The 18,389-nt window shown below is 38.0% G+C and overlaps 2 pseudogenes; both read left to right on the forward strand.

Moving 5' to 3' along the window:
* Positions 1 to 6,337: 6,337 nt before the first annotated feature.
* LOC103542119 (olfactory receptor 4D10-like) lies at positions 6,338 to 7,615 on the forward strand (annotated as a pseudogene).
* Positions 7,616 to 14,229: 6,614 nt separating this feature from the next.
* Positions 14,230 to 17,042, forward strand: LOC139074648 (olfactory receptor 4D11-like; annotated as a pseudogene).
* Positions 17,043 to 18,389: the final 1,347 nt, after the last annotated feature.

Raw genomic sequence — 18,389 nt, forward strand, 5'->3', positions numbered from 1 at the left:
TTCACTACAGTTCAAAAGTCACGAGAAAAAATGAGAAAGTATATAAATTTTGGAAAGCTGGAGAAAAACAAATCATTGTTCCCTGGTATTGAAAGGATATATCCAAAATAATTTAAAGGAATTCACTGAAAAGTTATGGAAAATGATAAAAGAGTTCAGTCAGGTGGTAACATGCTAAATCAAATTATATACATCATTAGTTTCCTATACACCACCACTATCCATGGAGAAAATGTAATAGAGCTTCCTCAGGCAAAATGAAAGACCATGTATCATAAAATAAAGTCATGATCTAAATGTGCACACACACATTAGAATTGCTTCTAGCAAACATCCACTTAAACACATGTCAGGAATCACAGGAAAGGAAGGGAAAGCCTCAGGACCAAACATAGATTGAAAGCAGAGAAGTTAATACCCGTCCATCAGTGAAAGGGTAAACTGGAAAAAAATCCACCTACCAGCAAAGAAGATAACAGTATAACTTGTCTGCCTCAGGCTGGGCTTTGAGAGGAAGAAAGATAATCTCTTCAGAGAATTCAAAATCCTGATGTGAGTTTGGGATTCAAGTATGCAATGCCTACATGGAATGGGAAGCCCCAAAGTGAAAAATTAACTAAGAATGATTCAGGGTTAGTAAAGCCCTATGATGCCTGAAAGAAACAAATATCTGCCCTCTCTTAAGGAATGCACACTGAACACAAGCCTTCCAAACTTTCCACATAAATAGCTGAGCATAAATTCATAATTCAAAATAACAAAAAGCATGAAGAAACAAGCCATTATTAGCAAGAATCAAAAGAGACAACCAAAACACAATCACACTCTCAAGGACTTTGAGTACTGGAGTAATCAGATAGAGCATACAGTATAAATATGAACGCTAACAGAAAAAGTCTAAAGGTGATACTTTAAAATCATGAGCAAGAAACAAGATATTATAAAAGAAAAAAAGGAGATTTGTAAAAAGAATAAAACAGAAATTCTAGAAATAAAAACTATACTGAACTAAAGAAACTCCCTGAAATAGATCACATACAAAGAGAGAGAATACACAAGAAAGGTGGTTAGGAGACATGGAGAAGAAAACGAATGCATTTAATAAATATTATATGTGACATGAGTTTCAGGAGGAAAAAATAAGAATGAGGAAGAAGTACTATTTTATGAGATATAACTGGGAAATTTTCACAACTGATGAAAAATACAAATTCCTAGATGTACAACATATCCTGACAGAATACATAAAAAGTAATCCACTTATACTCACATTGTAACAAAACTGCACATCACCAAAGACAAAAAGCACATCATTTCTATACACTAGCGACACTCAGAATAAGAAATTAAGAAAACAATACCATTGTGCCCCGCCTGGTAGTGTAGTAGTTAAGTTCACGTGCTCCAACTCAGCCACTGGAGGTTTGCCTGTTTGGATCCCAGGCACGGTCCTAGCACTGAAGGTCAAACCATACTGTGATGGCATCACACATAAAATAGAGGAAGATTAGCACAGATGTTAGTTCGGTGACAATCTTCTTCAAGCAAAAAGAGGAAGATTGGCAACAGATGTTAGCTCAGGGACAACCTTCCTCACCAAAAAAAAAAAGAAGAAAAAAGATACTAGAAAAAAATGTATCTTTAAATTTAAAAGGAAAAGAAAAGAATCCCAATCACAATTGCATCACAAGAATAATATGCCCAGGAAGAAATTTATTCAAGGAAGTGAAAGATCTGTTCATTGAAAACCTTAAGACATTGATGAAAGAAAGTGAAGACGATATACATAAACGCAAAGATATCCCATCCTCACGGACTGGAAGAATTACCATTGTAAAGTATACATGCTACCCAAAGAAATCTACAGATTCCGTGCAATCTCTTTCAAAATACCAATGGCATTTCTTACAGGAATAGAAAAAACCATACTGAGAAAGAAGAACAAAGCTGGAGGCATCATACTTATGATTTCAAACTATATACTACAAAGCTACAATAATCAAAACAGTATGGGACTGGCATAAAAACAGACATACAAACCAATGCAACAGAATCAACAGCCTAGATATAAACCCATGCATATACAGGCAATTAATTTACAACAAAGTCAAGAATATACAACAGGGAAAGGATACTCTCTTCAATAAATATTGAGAAAACTGGATAACCTCATGCATAATAATGAAATCAGACCACTATCTTACACAACTCACAAAAATTGCTTGAAATGGATTAAAGATTTAAGCATAAGAACTGAAACCATAACCTCCTAGAAGAAAAAATAGTGGAAAAGTTCCTCAACATTGGTCTTGGAAATAATTATTTGGCATTGATAGTAAAAGCACGAGCAACAAAAGCAAAAATTGATAAATGACACTACATCAAACTAGAAAGCTTCTGCACAGCAAAAGAAACAGTCGACAAATGAAAAGACAACCTACAGAATGGGAGAAAATATTTGCAATTTATGTATCAGATAAGGTGTTAGTATCCAAAATACTTAAACAACTGATAAAATCAATAGCAAAATAGAACAAAATCAGATTTTAAAATGGGCAGAAGAATTGAATAGATATTTTTTCAAACAAGGCATTCAAATGACCAATAGGTACATGAAAAGGTGCTCAACATCACTAAGGATGAGAGAAATTAAAATCAAAACCACCGTGAGATAATCACTTCGCACCTGCTAGATTGGCTATCATCAAAAAGACAAGGGATAACAAGTGTTGGTGAGGATGTGGAGAAAAGGAAACCATTGTGCACTGTTGGTAGAAATATGCATTGGTACAGCCACTGTGGAAAACAGTATAGACATTCCTCAAAAAATTAAAAATAGGACTACCATATGGTCCAGCAATACCATCACTGGGTACATACCCAAAGGAAGTGAAGTTAAGATCTTGAAGAAGTATCGGCATTCCTATGTTCATTGCAGCATTATTTACAATATCCAAGATATGAAGACAATCTAAGTGTCCATCACTGGATGGATGGATAAAGAAGATGTGGTCAGTCATAAAAAATAGAAAATCCTGTCATTTGTGACAACAATGGATGGACCTTGAGGGCATTATGCTAAGTGAACCAAGTCAGATAAGACAGATATTGTATGATCTCAAATATATGTGGAATCTAAAAATCTGAACTCACAGAAACAGAGTAGAATGAACATAGGTTACCAGGTGCTGGGGAGTGGGAGAAGTGAAGAGATGTTGGTCAAAGTGTACAAACTCTCCGTTATAAGAAGAGTAAGTTTCCGAGATCTAATGTACAGATGGTGATCACAGTCAACAACATGGTAATACTTGAAAGTTGCTGAGACAGTATGTCTGAAATCATCTCACTCTAAAAAGAACTGGTAATTAACATGAGGTGATGAAAGCATTAGCTAACACTAAGATGATAATCATTTCGCAATTATAAATGTACCAAATCAACACATTGTATACTGTAAACAAACACAATGATACATGTCAATAGTATCTCAGTAAAGCTGGGGGGTGGAAAGGAATTACCTGTCTCAAACACACAAGCTGTCTCATGCAGTTTTTAATCAGTGTAGACTAGCATAATGTACTAAAACACGACAGAAAAGCAGGTAAATCCAAACCCATGGGCATTCTGCAAACAGTGGAAGTGCATTCTATATAAGATCAAACCATTCAATAAATTCAACTAATCTTAAATAACTACTGTAATTTTGTAGATAGCTTCACTAACATGCTTATCTAGCTGTATCCAAATTAAGAGATTTCATATGAGTAGAGTGTTGGAAAAGAGGAAAACTGGGCAAGCATTTTTCCCCAAACATCATCTGTTTCTCTACATGTGGAAACATATAGCAACATTATGAGACTATAATCATTCTGCATATAATTAAAAACTGGACTGGTAGCCAAGGATTTGAGGTCCAGTTCTCTTCTAGGTTTTTGGCAATCTAATTGAAACTCATTTGTATGTTGTGCTCTCTGAGCCTTACAAGCCATGAAAATTGAGCCCTTGTACTCTCTCAGGCATAGCATTTGGCATGTTTTAACAAAATTCTCTTTGAGCTATGGTTAAGCAGATAGATTTCCTCTACTGCCTCTAAATAATTTGGATACCAATCAAAATGTGTCCGTGTGTGTGTGTGTGTGTGTGTGTGTTTCCACACGTGCATATCTCAGTAACTTCTTAATGACTCCCACTGAAACTTCATCACCAGCAGCAGAATCAGACACTTGACTTCCACTTCCTTGTCCAATATTATTCCCTTTGCAATTCTTATATTAATCCTGAGGCTGAGGGATTTTCACGTAAGACAGGGACACAATGGAAGTTCTTGAAAACGTGACTTTTTGAATCTGCCCTTTCTTTCCTGAAAGGGAAGTAAAGACACTAAGATGTTTAGTCTTCTAAAAGGCTATACCTTCAGAAACAATATTTTCAAGAATTAATGTCACCAGTGTTCGTTCTGCTCTGTACCTAATAACATGCAATTTGTAGTTGGAGTTTCAGGATCAAAGAATTAGGTAAAGACGTTAAGCTTTTAGCTCAGGTTAAAATTGCGAATAGTGAAATTGAGATGTCGTATTGATTACATATAAATAGTTTGACTTTGATATTTTCCAGGTATGTTAAATGCTTCAGAGCCAAGATGATCTTCTCAGTGCCAGAAACAACAAAGGTGGGTGTTAACTATTGGGAAGAGAGGTGATGTGTTAAGAGGGATTCAGAAATGTGGTCCATTCAGTGTGAGAGAAGGCATCATGCATTTGCTGTGACTCTTTGAGTTGCTTATTGATGAGGCTGCCTCAGGCTAAGGTCAACATAAATTGGGTTTCCAGAGCCCCTTTCTGCCAAATTCTTATCTTCAGGCAGACTTTACCAAATATTCTTGTTATACGAAATTAGACCCCATATTTATAAGATTGAAGGGGGAAAACCAACCGTTGTTTCTTCCCTCCTTTTTCAAGATTTCCCTTTGTCTCAGTCAAACATAGATTCATAATATAATCCACATGAAAAAACAAGAATAATATTAATACTTACCAAAGGACAGTGATGAAAATTCAATAAATCAACATTTCATAACTTTTCACACACAGTAAACACTCAAAAACTAGTATCTTTGTCACTGCTGGAAATCATATCTCCTAAATTATCACCTATCCCACCCAAATCTACCTCTACTTTCCTCTTGACATTTTACATTTTGTCTTGCATTATGTTCATTAATTTATAAAAATCATCCGCTTTTCCTAAGCTGAAAACACTTTGACAATGTGGTCCCATTTATCCATATACATTTGAAGACTGCAATAAATGTTTACTTGCTAAGTATGAGGTAGAGCAAATAATAATTTTAAATTTCCTAAGAATGATCAATGACACCTTATAAAAAATAAGCATTATTCTAAAGATGTGTACATCTCTGCCTGCTGTGTGATGCCTCCACTCTCTTGGCTTTTCCCACAAAGGGAAAGAGGAAGAAGAGAATGTGATTGATACAGTATGCACCACCTCTCAAAAGCAGGTCACTATCTTTATTCTCTTCCCTACAATCAAGCAAGGATCATATCAGTTATGCAAAATGAATAAATTCTAGAGAACTGCTGTACAGCGCTGTGTCTAATATTGTATTGTGCACCCCAAAATTTGTTAAGAGCGTAGGTCTCATGTTTAAGTCTTTATAACACAATAAAAGAAATTACAGATATTCTTTAAGATTTGGATTTGCATATTGTTTCAATTTGTTTCCCAATAATAAATTTTAAATATTTTAAAATAATTATCAAGCAAATAATCTGATTAGTATAAGGTAATCACAATGACAAGTAACCTATATGGAACAATAGGTTGTATTTTAAGAAATTCAAACAAAGCAGCCAACAGCAAGGAAACTGACTCATGTCCCAGTAACATTGCAGTAAGAAACAGAATGATATCCATTGTTTTTAGCAAGATAAGATGCTGTGGAAGTCAACAGAATGTTTGCTAATAAGAATATAAAAGTTGTAGACTACGAGTCTACAGTGGTTGGAACCATGGTTAGTTAACTTTGTATTTATGCTTCAGACAGTTCCTGAGATTCAATAAATTTGTGTGGAATAAATAATAATAATACAACTTAAAAACTATAATATGTTAATTAAATGAAATACGTTATGTAACCATCACTACTTAACATAAATGATTATTCTTTTCAAAAAATAGTTTTATAGGGAAAGAATTATTGAATGACATTGCTTGTGATAATTTGATTTGATCACCAAACTGACTGGATCTTAAAAATTGGGACAACTCAACAAACTGCAAACAGTACAACCACATGAGGAACATCCTGAATTGCATTCTTAGTGCGTTGGAAGAAAACAAAATAAATAGCGAAGTCCTTTCAAATGAAGTAGCTTGAAACAAAGGAGAGAGAAAGATGACTCAATGGAGCTGAAAAACTACACCAGGGTCAAAGAATTTATTTTCCTTGGCCTAACCCAAAATCAAGAACTGAACTTGCTCTTATTTCTCTTATTGCTTTGGGTGTATGTGACAACTCTGCTGGGAAACCTCCTCATCATGGTCACCGTGACCTGTGACTCTCGCCTCCAAACCCCCATGTATTTTTTGCTCCGTAATTTATCTATTGCCGACATCTGCTTTTCTTCTATCACAGTTCCCAAAGTTCTGGTGGACATTCTGTCACAGAGAAAGACCATCTCCTTCAATGGCTGCTTCACCCAGATGTTTTTCTTCCACCTCATTGGAGGGGTGGATGTATTTTCTTTGTCGGTGATGGCATTAGATCGCTATGTGGCCATCTCCAAGCCCCTGCACTATGTGACCATCATGAGCAGAGGCCGTTGCATTGGGCTAATAGTGGCCTGCTGGCTGGGGGGCTTTGTCCACTCCATCGTGCAGATTGTCCTGTTGCTCCCCCCCCTTCTGTGGACCCAATGTTCTTGACACTTTCTACTGTGATGTCCCCCAGGTCCTCAAACTGGCCTGCACTGACGTTTTCATGCTAGAGCTGTTGATGATTTCCAATACTGGACTGCTCAGTGCACTGTGGTTTATGTTCCTGCTTGTGTCCTACACAGTCATCCTAATGATGCTGAGGTCTCAGGCAGGGGAGGGCAGGAGGAAGGCCATCTCCACCTGCACCTCACACATCTCTGTGGTGACCCTGCACTTTGTGCCCTGTATTTATGTCTATGCCCGGCCCTACACTGCCCTCCCCCCCGATAAGGCCATCTCTGCCACCCTCAGTGTGATCTCCCCTCTGCTGAACCCCGTGATTTACACTCTGAGGAACCAGGAGATGAAGTCAGCCATGTTGAGACTGAAGAGAAGATTTGTGCCTTCTGACAAGGTATAGACTGGTCTCTCACTCCTCACCACGTTTGAAAATGTTTGTCCATCACATAAACTCTATTGACTAAAGGATTTCTATATAATCATTATATTTCTACTAAGATGCACATGACTTTCAGAGATTCTGATCAGCATGCAATAATAATGTAAAAAGATGAATTTCACATTACAAAAGGAAGTAGAAAACTCAAATTGTTAGCTAGAGAAGTGTTTATTGCTTTTGTGACACAGTCTTGGAAGAAATAAAGAAATCAGAATAGAAATACACTCGGACAATTTTATCACATTGGAATTGTTGTGGGGTTAGTTTTCCAGCTCTAGTGGTATAACTGACAAATAAAAATGGCATATATTTAAGATGTACAACTTGATGTTTTGATATACATATAGATTGTGAAATGAACATTGGGGGGAAATGGGTTAAGGTGGGATCCCTCTCTCTTATTTCTTACAACTGCGCGGGAATCTCCAACTTTCTAAATAAAAGTACCAGTAAGGAAAAGGAAAAAGATATATGCTCAGACATTCCCATTCCAGGAATGAAGTTGAGACACATGTTAGAAAATAATGCAGTTTGGACATTGGATTCTATAAATTCTCTCATGAAGTAATCACATCGTAAAGAAGTAAACACATCCAAAGTAACTTCCTCCTCTGATTCTATGATAGGATAAATAACTATCACCTGATGGTTTTTCCATATAAACCCACACTCCCATGGATGAGAGCAGGTGCCTGGAAGCTAGCACATCTGGAGTTAGAATATGGACCTCACCAACTACAAATCCTGTGACCTCATGCGAGGTCCTTACCCGGACCTTCCTCTGAACCACAGGTCCACTGGCCATGCCTCCACCGCTCTCCCTCCGTGCCCTGGGCTTAGCTTGAGCACAGCACTCAGGACCTTGTTTCCAATTCCCTGTCCTCCTTCTTCCTATCTCCCCTGGTAGAAAGAGGCTTTACTTGTTGTATCCCCAGCATCTGGCACAGAAAGTAGAACATGGAAAATACTCATAGAAGTTTTTCAGTTACAAAACTCAATGAATGAATATTGCCTCTATCTCTCTTCTGCTCCTCTCAAGTCATTGGAGAATAGGGTTAAGAAAACAGTTAATTTGTTGTTATTATTCTCTGTTACCATGTCTCCCTAAAAATGACAGAAGCATACGAAGCTACATCAGACTATGCATATGCATTCAGAAGGGTTGGCATGAAGGGGGAAACATTATTCAATATATCAGCTTGGCTTTTATTTGTTTACATTTTACAGCTGCTGGGAGTTGGATATTTTTTCCTCTCATTTCTGGAGGTACATCCTAGATTTTAGAATCTTTGAAACTAGAAATATGTTCATGTCACAGTACAAATCTCAGTCCAAAAAGCAGACATGCAAATGTCCTCAGGTGGGGATGTGCCCAGAGCATCCAAGAAACAGCAAGGAGGCCTTTGTAAGTAAATGAAAGGAGGAGAGAGGTAGTAGTTGAGGTCGGAGAGATAATGGAGCCATAGGACCAGGTCTTTAGGAAGGTTTAGACCATTATGAAGATTTTGATTTTCACATTAAACAAGATGGGAGGCAATTGGAGGGCTTTGAAGAGCAGAATAGTGATGCATGTTTTAACAGAATTGAAGGGGCCACTGTTATGCCTAGACTGAAGAGGGATGAGGACAAAAACAGGGAGACCAATTAAGAGGCTACTGCAATAGTCCCATGAAACAAATAATGAAGACATGATTTAGGGTAGTAACGGTGGAGGTGGTGAGAATATCAAAAAACTCTGAAGGCAAGCAAGTAGGATTTGTTGAAGGATCCAGCATGGATATTCTGGTTGCATGTGTATCCTGTGAGAACTACATTAACTATTTTGTTCATCAGCTCTTTGAGAGCTCCCTCACTCTCACCTACATAATCTCTTCAGGTCCAACAGCTCCTTCCAATACTTGAGTATCACACTTCAGGAATCACCTTGTGTGCATGAAACTGCCTAAGGAAGTTGCTCAGAATCCTGAAGAATCAACGTTAACATCCCAAAAGAAAAGCTATCAAGAGGAAACATCGGGAGTAATGTGGAATTCTGGCTAAATTGACTTGACAAGATTATCGCTAAAGTCAGGCCAAGGTGATCAGACATCACTTGGGGGATGGTGGAGGGTGAGGAATCTGAATAGAGGGTGATAGGATATGGAGGATGAGAGATTTTGGCTAAACTGGCTTAGCAGGATTTTTGCTAAAATTGGACAATGCAGATACAAGCATGGAGGTCCAAAAGTTGAAGCCCAGTTGAAAAGTTCAGGGGAGCCTGAGTAGAATATGGTCAAGGAGAGAATCTTTATCACTGCTAGAAAATTTTAGACTCTAGACAAAAAGTGTGTCTCTAAGCATATGTGCCTGAGTCATATCTTAATTAGTCCCACTGAAATCACCTAACCATCAGCAGAATTTTTCCACAGCCACAACCAACTATATTCCCTCTGATACTTCTCACACTAGTTTGGAGATCAAGGAATTGGGAAACATGATGGAGCACTGACAATCAGTGTGGACAAACCAAGAAAATATTATTTCCTGAGTCTGCCATTTTCCATATAACGATAGAAGGGAAGCCGCTGAAATCACTGGCTTTGAGAGGGGTATTTAACAGAATTTTCTAAAGCTAAGTGAATCCCAAGGTACGTGAGAACATTATTTAAGATATTGGAGAAGGAGATTGGAGACTTTAGGCAAGAAATATAGCTCTATATGAGGGTGAACGCCAGTGCTATCTGGGTATCTATGCACAAGCATGAGAAAAGAGTGCGAATAATTGAACTCTAGATGTAATCGTCACTATTCATAAATACATTCTGTCTAAAAATAATGTAGTAAGTACATAAGATGCTACATTCCAGGGTGAAACTTCAGTGACAGGCAGCACAGCTAAGAAATATGAACAAAGAGAATATTGTGAAGTGAGAGTCATAGAAAGGAATTCAGTTTGGAATTGGGGAAAAGGCAACTCTTTTTTTTTCCTTGAATCCCTTGAATTACACAAAGAAGAGATTATTGTCAGGCTTCTTTCCTGTAGATGGATCTCCTCAGATTGAAATCTACAGAGTTGCTTCTTATACTAAATTTAAAACTAGAAAGAAAATAAAATGTGTCAAACCTTATAAAAGTTGGAAGAATAGTGCAATGAACACCTACATACCCTTCCCTAGATTTACCAAAGAATAAAAATTGTATGGCAATGATATTCTTTCATATGTCTTTCCATGCTCACATACTTGTGTCCTTTCTTTCCAGACAAACTTCTGTCTCATGAGCAACTTGTATATATTCAAGTGATCCCCTAAAGCCAGATCTTCTGTTCTCTCCCCTCCCATATACTGCAAACATAGATGTCACCCCTTCCATGCAGGTTTCTCTGAGCCTCTAGGTGAGAAGTCGCCCATTTCTCACACACAGCTCATTTGTCTTTAGACGGTCCCCAACACTCCCATATCACTGTTAGATTTCAGTTCTTCTTCTACTGCTTTTGGATTATATTCCTTTCTCTCAAATAACCTTGAACCCTGTCAATTTTATATCAATATTTGCTAAATAATTAGATGGATTAAAAATAGGGGGAAAATGGAGTAGAAGATGGAGGATGTTGCCTGAATTACCAAAGGTAGTTTGTGAACACATAACCTATTCCTTTCTGACAAATAGGCCTGACTTGGGGTCTAAGGTACTATCTACCTTCTACCCTTCTGTGTAGACCATAGTCTGTTATTTACATGGGGGTCCCTGTGGAGTGCTTTCATAACTAGTTTGGACCTCCACGATATCTCTAGTAACTAAAATGAGGAGATGTTTTCTGGTGATCATTTCTGCTCTTTAACTATTAGAATTGATGGCTCAGCTGCCATTTAGTTCAACACAATCCGTTTCCTGATAAGCCTCCAGTGTTAAGGTTAGCCAACATAGTACTAATCATAACAGATGACCAGCCATGTATTCTGAGACTCTGCATATGTTAATTCACCTAATCCTCATAACTTCCCTGTGAGGTGGGTGTTACTATAATCCCTATTCCACAGATGAAGAAGGGGAGACTCCATGAGGTCTCACTTACCCAAATGACACAGTGACAAAGCCAAGACTTGAGCCCAGGTGGCTCTCATTGCAGAGAACTACACTGGACTTCTCTGGTCTGCTACGATGATGTCAGATAATAAGCCAAACCAAGAAGGTACCCCCTTGCTACCATACACTGTCACCACCCTCTGGGCTACTCTCATTGACACTGGGAGAGAAACACTTGCAATTTCCCCCAAAACAGTATGTTCTGTTCAAGCTCTTTCAGAATACATGTTCTGGGAAATGTACAGTTCCTCTAAAAGATTATCAGTATATTTAAAGAAGCTGTGTGTCTGTGACACTTACTAACCTGGAATTTTTCTTTAAGGTAACACAAGTGTAAGCTCACATATTGATTAGGCAATGCTCTAAATATTGATGCTTTTGCATAGATTCACTCATTTAATCTTCACAAAAATCACATGAGGGAAAATCTATTGTTTCCAAATACCGATGCAGGGGCAGAGGCCAAAGGGCTAAATTAGCTTCTCTTGTAGCATAATGAGTAAGTGGCCAGCTAGGAGTTGATCAGGCTGTGGGATGTCAGAAGCTCCCAGGTATCTCCCTGTATGCTATGATACCTTTTTGTAGCTATTTTAGATTTCCATATTAAGTAGACTTGGGACAAAATTGAGTACAGACAAAAGAAAACTTGAAAGGAATGTAGCAAGGTGAAAAGAAATATCTTTGTTTGTACTGAGAAACACACTCAAAAAGTGGGAGAAGTGACTTTCACCTTTTGTTTCTCTTTATGGTAAGAAAAGGAAGATAAACTGCAAAGAAAGAAATTAAAGTCCATTTCAAAGATTGATGGAAAAAAAGAAAGGCATTTAAAAGCAATACAATTATATAGTGAGTATATGCTTAACATTTTAAAAAACTGACAAACAGCTTTCAAAAGTGATTGCACCATAGTACTTTCCCACCAGAGTTTCAGTTCGTCTGCATTTTTGTTGACTGTTGGTACAAGTCTTTTTTCTTTTAGCTGTTCTAATTGGTGTGTACTCTTATCTCAGTAGTGTTTTAATTTACATTTCCCATGATAAATGATGCTGAGCATCTTTTCTTATACGCTGTCCTTGTATCTTCTTGTTGAGGTGACTGTTGAAACGTTTTGTCACTTTTTTAAAATTCAGTTGTTTGTTCTCTTATTATTGAATTTTAAGACTTAAAGCCATTCTACTCCTAGGTACTTACCCAAGAGAAATGAAAACATATGTCCCCCGAAGACCTGTACACAAATATTCGTAGCGGCTTTATGTGTAATAGTCAAAACCCAGAAACAACCCAAATGTCCGTCAACAAGTAAATGGATAAACAAAACTGGCATATCTATGCAATAAAAAAAACCAAAATATTGGTACACACAAAAACTTGGATGAATTTTATGAGTGAAACAAGCCAGACATTAAGGGAGTGCATATTGTAGGAATTCTTTTGTAGAAAATGCAAAAGAATGGATAGTGACAGAAAGCACATCAATGGTTGCCTGAAGAAGAATGGGTAGAGAGGACATATGACAAAGTGTGACAAGAACACTTTTGGTGTCAACAAAATGTTAATTATCTTAAACATAGTGATGATGTCACAGGTATATGCTTATGTCAAAGCATATCAAAGTGTACTCTTCAAATATGAGTCTGTTGAATGTCATTGATAGCACAATAGAAAAATAACTTTTAAAAATAAATTTGAACAGGGGCTGGCCCCGTGGCCGAGTGGTTAAGTTCGCACGCTCTGCTGCAGGCGGCCCAGTGTTTCATTGGTTTGAATCCTGGGCGCGGACATGGCACTGCTCATCAGACCACGCTGAGGCAGCGTCCCACATGCCACAACTAGAAGAACCCACAATGAAGAATACACAACTATGTACCGGGGGGGCTTTGGGGAGAAAAAGGAAAAAATAAAATCTTAAAAAAAAAAAAATTTGAACAATGAAAAGAAGAGAAGCTCTAAGTTACCACTTTTCTTTTAATACTTTAGGAGCTATTCAACAGCCAAGGGTTTTGGTACCTAAAGAAGTTTAAGGTAAAGACAGAAACAAAGTAGTCCCCTTAATGAAGAATAGCGGAACAGAGAAATTTATGGCTTTAAAATTTTCTAATTTTTCATAGCATTAAATTTGTGATTTAAAAGAGGGAGGCATGCTTCTGTAGAATTCAGTCCAAAGAGAACTATTTTGCAGATGGGGGTTCTTAAACTCTTTAAATGGATAACTCAGTCTGGAAAAAAACCCACACTCCTGTGGAAATTCAAAGGCCCCCAGTCATACCAAATAGGCACTGCCTTATCCATACACAAAACTGCATCCATCTTTATATCCTTCATGCCACAATAGTCCATTTCTGAATATTTAACATCCACTTGTTCACCTTGGATACTTAGAAATTATATGCTAAGAACATTGTCTCTATGCATTTTCTAAAATATTTGTAATTTACAGAAGAAATAATTAAATGCATGCTTGTGTAAAAGATGTCATTTTGGACACGTTAGACATAACCTCAGACCAGCTCTTCATGTCTTCAGACCTAATACTTGTCTCCATAAACCTGAATCTATTTGGGGAGAGTAAACCCTTTCTGAAATAACACTTTTAATTTTTTCCAAGTTACATGAGGAAGAACAAACATGATTCGATGGAGTTGGGAAATGGCCCCAGGTGAAAAGAATTTATATTTCTGGGACTTACTCAGTCCTAAGACATAAGCTTGGTCTTGTTTCCCTTTTCATACTTTGTGTACTTGACATCTCTGTTGGGAAACCTCCTCATCATGGTCACCTTGACCTGTGAATCTCACCTTTGCACCCACACATACTTCCTCCTCCACCATCTAGCCACATGTGACATGTTTCTCCTCAATCACTGCTCTGAAGGTCTTAATAGACCTTCTGTCAAATATAAAGCTGCATGACATATCCTATACAAGCTGCATGACACAGATGTTTTTCTTCCATCTCCTTGGTGGAGCAGACCTTTTTTTCTCTCTCTGTGATGGTGTTTGATTGCTACATAGCGATCACCAAGCCCCTGCATGATGTGCCCATCACGATTAGGGGGCTATGCACTGCCCTCATTTTGGCTTCCTGGGTGGGAGGCTTTGTCCACTCTATCGTGGAGATATGCCTATTGCTGCCCCCACCCCTTGCTGTGGACCCAGTGTTCTTGACACCTACTGTGATGGTCCACAGGCCCTCAAACTCATCTGTATCGTTGCACTTGAGCTCGTGATGATTTCGAACAACGGCTTACTCAATACCCTGTGGTTTATCTTCCTGCTTGTGTCCTACACAGTCATCCTAATGATACTCAGGTCTCAGGCAGGGGAGGGCAGGAGGAAAGCCATCTTCACCTGCACCTCACACATCCCAGTTATACACTTTCTGCCCTGCATCTGTGTCTATACCTGGCCCTTCACTGCCCTTCCCACAAATAAGGCCTTGCGTCACATTCACTGTCATCTCCCTTCTGCTGAACCCCTTGATCTACACTCTGAGGAACCAGAAAATGAAGTCAGCCATTAGGAGACTGAAGAGAAGACTCATGCCTTGTGTGGTGGAACAAAGTAAGAGTCTCCTACCTCTTCATCACCAAAGACTCTTTTCATTATTTTTCTCATAGAGTCCTATATATATAGTCAAATATTTTGTCAATAAATCAACTATAGTTACTAGGTAACAATATATTTTTCTAGCTAAGTTAACAGGTTGCTGGTAACCCAAGTTTCTGGTAAGCATGATGTAACTAGTGTTATAGGATTCACCTGATTGATGTATTTCCACTCAAAGATCAAAGTAGCAATGTGTCAATCAAGGAAACTATATGGCAGATGAAGAGATTGTTGAATCCAACTCCTTTTCAAGAGGTAAGTAAACAGAAGCCTAGAGATAGAGTTATTTGTTCAAGATCTCATATCAACTTAATTATAGAGTCTTCCAAAACCCAATCAATTGCTCTTCCACCATTTGAATATAATTTATGACATTACTGTACCTGTCTATGGAAAACTGCAGTCCTGTTCTAGAGAGATCTTATGATCAGTGCATCTGAAGTACACATATATGGGTACATATTTGTCATCACAGTTTAAGACATTGTTTCTGCTTAAACTCCAAAAGGGCTTGTGTCCTTGAGAACCTCAAAGGTACATAATGGTTGTCTGTCTGGATTCCCATCAGGAATGAAGAAGCTTTGAAAGATTTCCAGTAATAGCCTAAAGGAATTTGTGTTATATAGAAATAGATGGGCCAGATTCACATTCTTGTGATAAGTTTAGACAAAGGCAGAACCTCAGGGATCCTAAGCAAAGAGTAAGTCATTCTCATTATTCAAGAACTGATTTTCCAGTTACAGCCTTACCACGGCCAATCTGAGACTGGTTGCATCATTGAGGATGTACCTTCTTCTCACTTCTCATTTCCAAGAAAGGAAGAGGAAGGGTTAAAGTCGATAAAACACTAATGAATCTATTTTTCAGTCTGTTGGTGTTTGTGAACAGGAATTACAAGCTAGTGTTTTTGTGTGGGAAAACATGGTAAAAGTAAAGTACTATAGCTGAAAGCTGTAACTTCACAGTCATACAAACCAGGGTCCAAATCCTATCTCTGCCATCCACCAGAGTGGGAACTGGAACAAGTTATTGTATCTCTTCACAGGTCATAGTTCACCTATACAAAGATATTTATAATATCCATCTCATGGAGTTGTTATGAAGGTTAAAATGAGATGGTATATGTGAAACATACAATGTTTGGAAGACAGTAAGTGCTCACTGAAAAGCTAATTTTTTTTTTTTATATCATCCATATTGAACTGCCTAACAAACACACATTCTGTCCTTCATCGATGTGTTTCACTCTCCTCCTGTGTGGCCCAAACTCATCATTACACGGAAAAAATGAATGGGGTAGAAAATATAGGAATGTGCAATGAATTCAAATAATTTTTCATCTTAAAATCTGGGCTTTCTGTCATTAAAATGTGAAAATAGCTTTGCTTGCTATTTTTATAGCTTAAAGAATCATCCAGAAGCTGATGAGATAAAGCAAAAGAGTGTTTCATATCAAAAGAAGGTAATGGCTCAAAGATAAACCCTTGGCTTTTAGAGTAGAGGTAAAAGATCAGATCATGAAGTCAGATCCCATGGGATAGAAAAGAGCTCAAGGAAAGTTAGCCAAAGGATACGGAGTGTTGAAAACAAACTTCACTTACGTCCCACATTGAGTCTGGAATGGTCCCAGAAGCACTCATCACCTAACTGGCTCAATTGATTGCCATTTCCTGTCACCAGATCAATCCATTCTATCTTTTACAATATTAATCTACTTCCCCTAGCATGAAAATTCTAACAATAATTCACAAGTTAAGTCACTATTCACAGGGTCCCACTATCTTTGCTCAGGTAGCTCTTGTCTCAAGACCCTAAGCTTTTCCATACGAAATTGCCTATGCTAAATGCATACCATGAACCATTTTATAGCCTGTTTCCTACCAATGGATCCTTTCCTTTCCTTCCTATCTCTTGTGACTCACTCAAATCAGATTTTTATGACTATTTCAGAATCGGATGATGCCAAAGATCTGTAGGGTCTGAATCACTGGCTGTATCTCAGAAGCATAATCCCAAGGGGCAAGAACCCAGGAACTCCTGCCACATCATTGTTCCTGAGACTTCATCAAACCATGTAAACACACAACACAATCTAATTCATTATTTCAGTGGAATGGGAAAGAATTGCCTCTGACTGCACAAACATATATCATTTATCTGGATGACATAAAATCACAAGCTGGGCTGCATTTTTGTCTAATTAAATCAGTTATTATTATTTTTTAAGCTCTGCTGCTAAGAGCCGTAAAAATCTACTGTCTCTTGGCACACACATGGCTTTCAAACTACCCTCTCTTTCATTGCTCCCTGAATCAAACATTTCAGTGATCAACATCTCTAGGTAACAATGAACCCACTAATATAAAATAATTCTGAAATAATTAAACTGATGAATATCAAGAGCTGTCACCATGATACCTCTCTAGATTCTAAGTGAGCTGTGGATCTTAGAGATGTAGATTAAGATAATTGCATAGGGTCAATGTATATATTGTGTGGGGGAGTGGAATTAGCCACCCCAAGATATGTCTCTTTGGCATGAGGATTATTTTGGGCTGGTGACTTTTAAAAACTGCAGACAGTTTTTGAAAAGTTTCTGAAAAGTAGAATTTACTTACCCTTTGTTAAGAGATATTTACATTTGTAAAGGAACTCTCCATCTTAAAAGGTGTCTCCCTTTCCATACCAGGAAGGAGGGATGACCTTATCTCTAGAAACTCCCACCAATATAATAACCTGACTCTTGTTTACTGTACTTGTCTGGTAATCTCCCATAACTGACCCCCCCACCCAACATCCTCCTTTGTCTTTAGCTGAGGGTGGTGTTTAAGATGAGAACTTCTGCCATTTTGGTGAATTGATCAGTTTGCCTGAGCCTCTCCCATGTATACATGTTATGAAACTTTGTTTAACTTTCCCCTGTTATTCTGTCTCATGTGAATTTAATTCGTTGTCTGGCCAGAAGGACCCAGAGCAGGTAGAAGAAATGTCTTCCTCCCCTACAATTGCATTCAACAGAAATTGCACTTATAAATCTACATCATTCAGTCTTTGATAGTTGTCCTGACAGCCACCACAGAGCTTTGATTTTTCCATTGCTACAGTTTTATTTAAGTTTTCTTTCCCAGTCAATTGCAAGCAAACTGATTTTGATCAGGAAAAAGACTGCACAGTCCTTGGTGTGCATGACACCTCCTTCTTGAGTCAAGAGGGATAATACCCTGTCTAGAGAAAAGGATAATTACTGAATGTACACTGGTTCCTCTGTATGTACTTATGTGATGGGACAGAGAAGAGATGAGGGAGAGAGAGGAGGACAGCTT

Source organism: Equus przewalskii, chromosome 11 (genome assembly GCF_037783145.1).
Source record: "Equus przewalskii isolate Varuska chromosome 11, EquPr2, whole genome shotgun sequence".
In the NCBI taxonomy this organism is placed as follows: Eukaryota; Metazoa; Chordata; class Mammalia; order Perissodactyla; family Equidae; genus Equus; species Equus przewalskii.